Source organism: Oryctolagus cuniculus, chromosome 3 (genome assembly GCF_964237555.1).
Source record: "Oryctolagus cuniculus chromosome 3, mOryCun1.1, whole genome shotgun sequence".
In the NCBI taxonomy this organism is placed as follows: domain Eukaryota; kingdom Metazoa; phylum Chordata; class Mammalia; order Lagomorpha; family Leporidae; genus Oryctolagus; species Oryctolagus cuniculus.
The window spans coordinates 166,785,538-166,793,268 of NC_091434.1; positions in this window are offsets into that span (position 1 = coordinate 166,785,538).

Here is a 7,731-nt window from a genome sequence, read left to right on the forward strand (position 1 = left end):
CCCAGCGACTGCTATTGCTTGTTGTCTTCGAAAACTTCCTCTCCTATCGGCTCGATAATTTTCAGTAACTGTCATCTCTTGTTAACAGTCCTTTTCAGTTCTTACATCTTGATGCTGCTCATTTGACAATTTCAGTCTTACATATAGCAAAGTCTTCCCCTAAGCCCCTTGTTCACCCCAGTTTGCTTGTGGCTTGGGTGGATGGAGGCAGTCTCACTTGTCACCCCTCCCCCCAACACACGCTCCTCTGATGATGGAAGGGGGAAGAGGGGTAGCAAAGGTCAAAACCTTCTGGGATTGCCATCAAGGGATTCCAGTCCTGTCTCGAGCTCCCTGTCTACTCTAGGGGGATGGTATGGAGACAAGGGGATAGTTTCTTTTTTCTTTTCTTTTTTTTTTTTTTTTTTTTTGTTTTTATTTGACAGGTAGAGTCATAGACAGTGAGAGAGAGAGAGAGACAGAGAGAAAAGTCTTCCTTCCCTTGGTTCACTCCCCAAATGGCCGCTACGGCCGGCACTGCGCTGATCTGAAGCCAGGTGCCTCCTCCTGGTCTCCCATGCAGGTACAGGGGCCCAAGCACTTGGGCCATCCTCCACTGCCCTCCTGGGCCACAGCAGAGAGCTGGCCTGGAAGAGGAGCAACCAGGACTAGAACCCGGTGCCCATATGGGATGCCAGCGCTGCAGGCGGAGGATTAACCAAGTGAGCCACAGCACCGGCCCCTCAACAAGGGGATAGTTTCAACAGGCTCCACAGCAGGCTTCCTCTCAAGCCATCCTCTCCCTTGACTAAATCCTAGCTGGGGTCCCCCAGGTCATTCCTCTGATCCCAATGCCCCAGTGCAGGGAGCTCTTGGGTTCAGAGGCATCGGCAGGACTCCCACACCATTCCTCCTGCTAACATGCGAGAGAGGAGGCCTCACCTCCTGTCCTCCTTGCTGGCCTCAGCAGACCCTCCCTTCTTCATGTGTTTCTCCTGATCCCAAAGCACAGGGGCAGTCTCTTGGCAGTCCCCTGGCTATGAACACATTCCTTGGAGTGCCACCTGCCTGCTAAGCCTCAGCTTACAAGGGAAATGATGCAATATTCTTTAAAAGCAGGGGACAAGCAGCCAAGCGTGGGCTCAGGTAGGCATGCCCTCCTCTTGGAAAAGCCCGAGAGAGGGTCTCCTGACTCGCTCTCTGTTGACATGGAGCCTCGGGTCATCCTGTAATGTGTCACCCCTGTTGCTAAGCCTTTTTGCTGTTTGACTGTCTGCAGCACGGACAACCTGATCATCTCAAGTGTAGACCTCTGGGGAACAGGCCCAGCTCGGGGAAACAATCCAGGAAGGCACGTTAGCATCTGCTTCTGCTTTATGCCAAGACTCAAGGTGATACGCTATGCCTGAAAAATTATTGAACCCAGTCCCAACACATTATTCTACCTAAATCAGCCCCTGACAGGTAACAGAAGGCCTTCATCTCGATTCTTTCCCTAGTGATTCCACTGTGGGGGGAGACTGTTTATGCTCTGGCCAGAACGACTGATTTCCAACCTGTTCCCTCTGTCTTTGATACCGCACATTTACAACTGGACACCTGGAAGTGACTTTTATTCAAAATGATCTGCTAGATTCTAAATTAGATGGGAGGCCGCCCAAGAATATCTTTGAAATGGAGCATCATTAGGCTTGCTGTCCATGCTCCAGCTCCGTACTTCCGGGCATTCTCACAGATGACCTACGGAGCCCTCCAATGGCTACCCAAGCTCTCTTGGGCAGGCCCGCTCGGAAGAATCTGCACCCCCTTAAGAGTGTGGCAGGGCATTTGTCAACCAGGGTCCTTCCCAGTCTGTCTAAAGATTTCAGTAAGATTCTGGAATGTTTATAAAAGCCTTTGGATATCTACTTTCTACTTAAATCTGTTCTGATCTGATGGAAATGGCTTGATGTCACTATTATTCTTAATTTTGAGGATTGCTCATTGTAATTAAAGATAGTGAATGTTTTGAGGTTATTGGCTTAACTTGCCTCTGTGGAAATTTTAAAGTTGATTACTCTTAAATGATTCAGAAAAAAAAGATGTCAGTGTGTATAAACCATATTTGCATATGCATGTGTGTCTGTGCACTAATACACACACAGGTGGCCACATGCAGAGAGATAGGGATGTATAAAGCAAATGTAATAAATACAGAACATTTAGACAGCCATCATAAAGGGCATAGGACAACGCTGCTTAATATGATAGCAATTTCTCTGTCATTCTAAAATTATGTGAAAATAAAAAGTAGAAAAATACACACATCCATATGTAAGCTTTGATTAAGACTGTTAAAAACCATGTCCCAATAACATTAGCAGTGATTATTGTTAGAATATCCAGCTCTCTGCTGTGGCCTGGGAGTGAGGTGGAGGATGGCCCAAGTGCTTGGGCCCTGCACCCGCATGGGAGACCAGGAGAAGCACCTGGCTCCTGGCTTCGGATCAGCGTGGTGTGCCGGCCGCAGGGCTCCGGCCACAGCGGCCATTGGGGAGTGACCCAACAGAAAAAGGAAGACCTTTCTCTCTGTCTCTCTCTCTCTCACTGTCCACTCTACCTGTCAAAAAAAAAAATAATAATATGAGATACAAAAAGTTTTATTTTCTCCTTTTATCTATTTTCCTAAATGTTCTGGGATGGGACATATTGCCTTTGCTCTGTAATAAGGACAAATGAACGTTGAGAGAATTCCCTGGTAGGAGGTGATACTAGAGACTTGATCTTGCTGCACATGAGCCACATGACAGTCAGTGCTCTTTGTGGGGAAGGGAACTTAGACACAGAGTTCTGAATGCGGGCTCCAGGTTCACCAGTTCTGAGTGGATAGAGGATGTTTCGCTCCGTGATCAAAGCAAGTGTTAAAAAGAAGGCCACTGGCTGGCACAGCGGCTCACTAGGCTAATCCTCTGCCTGCGGTGCCGGTACCCTGGGTTCTAGTCCCAGTTGGGGTGCCGGTTCTGTCCTGGTTGCTCCTCTTCCAGGCCAGCTCTCTGCTGTGGTCCGGGAGTGCAGTGGAGGATGGCCCAAGTGCTTGGGCCCTGCACCCGCATGGGAGACCAGGAGGAAGCACCTGGCTCCTGGCTTCGGATAGGTGTAGTGCGCCGGCCGTAGCAGCCATTTGGGAGGTGAACCATGGGAAAAGGAAGACCTTTCTCTGTCTCTCTCTCTCTCACTGTCTAACTCTGCCTGTTGCATTCCCTTTAAAACTGCTGATATTTTCCTGGGTATCTTCTGATACCCTCCATACCCATTCTCTAGCTATCTCTGCTCTCTCTTCCTTCTTCCTCAGAAGACTGAACTTGTCAAAATGTTCTCACTGGATTTGGCCAATGGTGAGCAAGTAACAAAGAGTGACAGCTGGTGAATTTTCCTCTTGTTTCTGTCCTTGAAAGCTTGTTAAGATTTGCATCATTCCCTCAGTTACAACCCTGCACCTGCAAGGTGGCCCTCTGCACACAGCTCTAAGAGAGGGGCAATGGCAGCTCATATTATTTTTCTTTACCCCATGTTACTAGCTGCAGGATTCTGAATGATTCCTTGTGTGACCTCTGCTTGCATCATCTTGTTACCACCTCATCTCTTAATCCAATTTAAGCATGCCATGTTTTCTGTTAGGACCCTAAATGACACGGCAAGTCTTGTACCTTGTGGTTTTGAAGTACAATTCAGCAATTGTGTCTGACAGCCTTTACTAGGGGTCATTTCTCCATAGCCTCTTAATGAGCTTGGCCACAGATGACTCACAGAGGTGATTGTGCAGGTCTTTTGTTTTTTAAATTTTTAAAAAATTTTTTGGGGGCTGGCACTGTGGTGTAGTAAGCTAAGTCTCTGCCTGTGGCTCTGGCATCCCATATGGGCACCAGTTTGTGTCCTGGCTGCTCCTCTTCTAATCCAGCTCTCTGCTTATGGCCTGGGAAGGCAGTGGAAGATGGCCCAAGTGCTTGGGCCCCTGCAAGTGTGTGGGAGACTCGGGGAAGGCTCCTGGCTCCTGGCTTCTGATCAGCCCAGCTTTGGTGTGAAACAGCAGATGGAAGACATTTCTCTCTCTCTCTCTCCCTCTCTCTCTCTCTCTCTTTTTCTTCCTATAACTCTGCCTCTCAAATAAATAAGTAAAATCTTTTTAAAAATATTTTTTCCTTTTTATTATTTATTTGGAATGCAGTTGAGAGAGAGAGAGAGAGAGAGAGAGAGAGAGGAGAGAGAAAAACATATCTTCCATCTCTGGGTACACTCCCCAAAGGGCCACAAGTGCAAGGCTGGGGAATGTGGAAGTCAGGAGCCCGAAGCTTCATCCAGGTCTCCCATGAGGGTTCAGGTGCCCAAGCACTTAGGTCATCTCTGCTACTCTCCCAGGCGTATTAGCAGGGAATTGGATTGGAAGTGAAGCAACCGGGACTCGAATTAGTGCCCGTTATGGTATGCTGGCATTGCAGGAAGCAGCTTTACCCACTACACCACAACACAAGCTCCTGGTTATGCAGGTCTTTAACTTGGCATCAACAACAATTATTGGCTACCATTGATATGGCCAAGGATTTCCTTTAGATCTCTCCATACTCCAACCATCCAACCATCAATATCTCTTCCACTTGTGGAGCTCAGTGCTCATCTTCAGAATACCTCCCCAGAAGTGCCTGAATTCTCTTGATCTGCACCACTTTGTGGTATGGAAGTATTTTTCTTGTTGATCCTTTCCTTTTTATTTTTTTTAAAGATATGTTTTATTTATTTGAAAGTCAGAATTACAGAGAGAGAGAGAGAGAGAGAGAGAGAGGGAGGGAGAAACAGGGAGAGATCTTCTAACCACTGTTTCGCTCCCTACGTGGCTGCCATGGCTGGGCTGTGCCAGGAGCCAGGAGCTGCAACTGCATCTCCGAGTTGGGCGGCAGGAACCCAAACACTTGGGCCATCTTCTGCTGCTTTCTGAGCAGGTTTGCTATTAACTCAGCTATTGCTGCACATTCTGGCACCTTAAGGGTGTGGACAAAGTTTTTCAGACCCTGGGGATTTTGCAGGCTAAGGAAGGTTCTTCCTTCTCAAGCAGGCTGAGGGTTTGCTGAGAATGTGGACCTTCCATAAGCTCACGTGGCACAGCTGCGTCTCTGAGTTGCTTGCCTGGAGTCCCACTGTGAGATGAACTGTATATATAAAACTCCTAGGCTTCTTGGAGCCCTTCTCAGGATAGAACATACGGACCATGATGGCTAATTTTATGTATTAACATGATGGGGTCGCAGGGTGCCCAGACACTTGGTCAAATATTATTCTGAGTGTTTCTGGATAAAAGTAATTTTTGAATCAGTAGACTAAGTCAAGTGGACTGTCCTCCCCAGTGTGGGTGGGTCTCTTTTATCAGTGGAAGGCCGGACTAGGACAAAAAGGCTGACCCTTTCTCAAGCACAGCAGAACTGTTCCTGCTTGCCAGCCTTCAAGCTGGGGTATCTGTGGCTTTCCTGCCTCGCGACTCCAGACTTTGTGAGTCCTTGAGAACCATGTCAACTCTCCTTGGTCTTCCCCTTACTGACTATACATCTTGGGACTTGTCTGCCTCCATGATGGCACAAGCCAATTCCTGATAAGAGATCTCTTTCTGCACACACACACACACACACACACCACCATTGGTTCCTATGGGTTTCTCTGGAGAACCCTGAGTCCTATCCTAGAACCAGAGGAGTCTAACCAGGTTCAATGCCAGTTTTCCCTATAAGACAGTTACTGCCCCTTCTGCCATCAGTGTTATGGAACTCACCTCATTCCATGCCAGGATGTTTGCACCTCTTATCTAGTAACCAGAATCTCACTTCTCTGCAGCTTAGAGTCAGTCTCGGGCAGGAGGAAAGCCGCCTGACCTACTGGGTACCAGATCTACACACACAGTGCAGACTCAGACCACCTGCTTCTTCGCCCTGATTCTTCCTATTGCTCCTCTGCATGCCAGTCCCGATCAAAGGAAGGCTCTAGGTTTTTGCGACTCTAGTCACTGTGCCTCCTCGTATTCTGAAGCTCAATAACCTTGCTGGTTCCGGCCCCCAACCCTTTAACTATCAGAAACTCCACCTCCTATGTGCCGCCGTTTGCCTACAGAATTTTTCTTTTTTTCTGTACCATTAAAGGGAAAGTGTCTTCAAAAGAAAAAAATTTGTGTAATCAGCAATTAAGACGTAACAGGGGAAGGTGTTTGGCCAGATGGTTAAGATGCTGGTCGGGATGCCTGCACCCCGTATTGTAGTGCCTGGACTCACATTCTGGCTCCACTAACGATTCTAGCTTCCTGCTACCCCACACCCTGAGAAGCAGCAGAGGAGTGAGTGAGTCTGCCACCTATTCGGGAGACCTGAGTTGATTTCCTGGCTCCTGGCTGTCAAAGGCATTTGGGGATTGAACTAGTAGATGGAAGATCTCCCTCTCCTTCTCTCCCTGTCTCTTAAATAGTTAAAAAAAATTTTTTTTTAAAATTGATAATTCCCTGCTCAAAGATTCTTGATATAGAGCCCAAAGCCACCCTCCCTCTCAACAAGAGGTCCTAACTAAAGGCCCAGGAGGCACTGACTGGGTGTCAGAGGGAGGAGAAGCTACTTATCATTTAGGACTTAGCGACTGCAGAAAGTAAGAGACGTGTGTGCCCGCCCTCTCCATTTACCTGCTCTCTATTTGTTTGGAAGAGTGTGTTAAGGGGGAATATATTGTTGTTTGATATTTGTCGCAACAATGTGTATGTGCAATTTCTAAAAGAGCTCAGATGCTGATGTCTGTAATAATAAACAGCAGGCGTGTTACTGTTTGGTTCGCCAGCTTTACCAAATCCTGTGCTTCAAATTGCAAGGGTAATTCAAGTGATTATAAATACTCAAAAGACTGTTGTTATAGGTTCATTAAGCATTCTAGGAAATAAAAGGATTTGTGCTTCAGAATACACTCATTTACAGCATGTTTTTTTTTAAATAGGTTGGTAGTTGGCTACATACGGTGGATGACAAGCCTGAATCTTGGGTGTGGACATTAGCCCATAGGAAGATAAAGGACTACTTCAGGCTGGCACATAAGTGGGGCCTGATGTCGCCAAAAGGTCAACGGGATACTAGGACTATTTCCTACCCAAAACATAAGAAGGGACTTCAAAACATCAGTGGGAAATGGAATTAAAATACAAGTTTATTTGGTGCAAAAAAATTGAAATCCATGCACAATTTTTTCATAATACACTCCACATTTTCCACGGACTTTCTGAAGACCCCTCCTATGTATGAATTTCAAAAAATTTTGGCACCCAAGTAATCTTCTTTTTAAATACCATTTTCCATGAATGTCTTAAGTACCTTGCACATCATGTCTCTGCTGCTTTCAAGAGAATCTCAGTATTGTTCAGGGAGACACAATTAGGCTTTTAGTTACAACAGTCCTTTCATAAATTTCCCAGACTGTCTTGCAGCTAAACATAGTTATGTGACCCAGTTCTTGCCCTTGAGGGGCAAAAGGAAATACCATCCACCAGCTGGGTTGACGGGAACAATTCTGGAGAGCTTTTGTCTACATTCATGGTAAAAAGGGAGAGATGCTGGAGGTCTCACCTTCCCTCTCTTCCATAATTAAATGCAAGCAAGGTACCTGGAGCTGGGCTGCCTGAACTATGAGCATGATATGACAAAGAAAGGGATTCTGACCCTGCTGCACAGAGTTACTGAGCAAAAACCAGCACCATACTTTTCT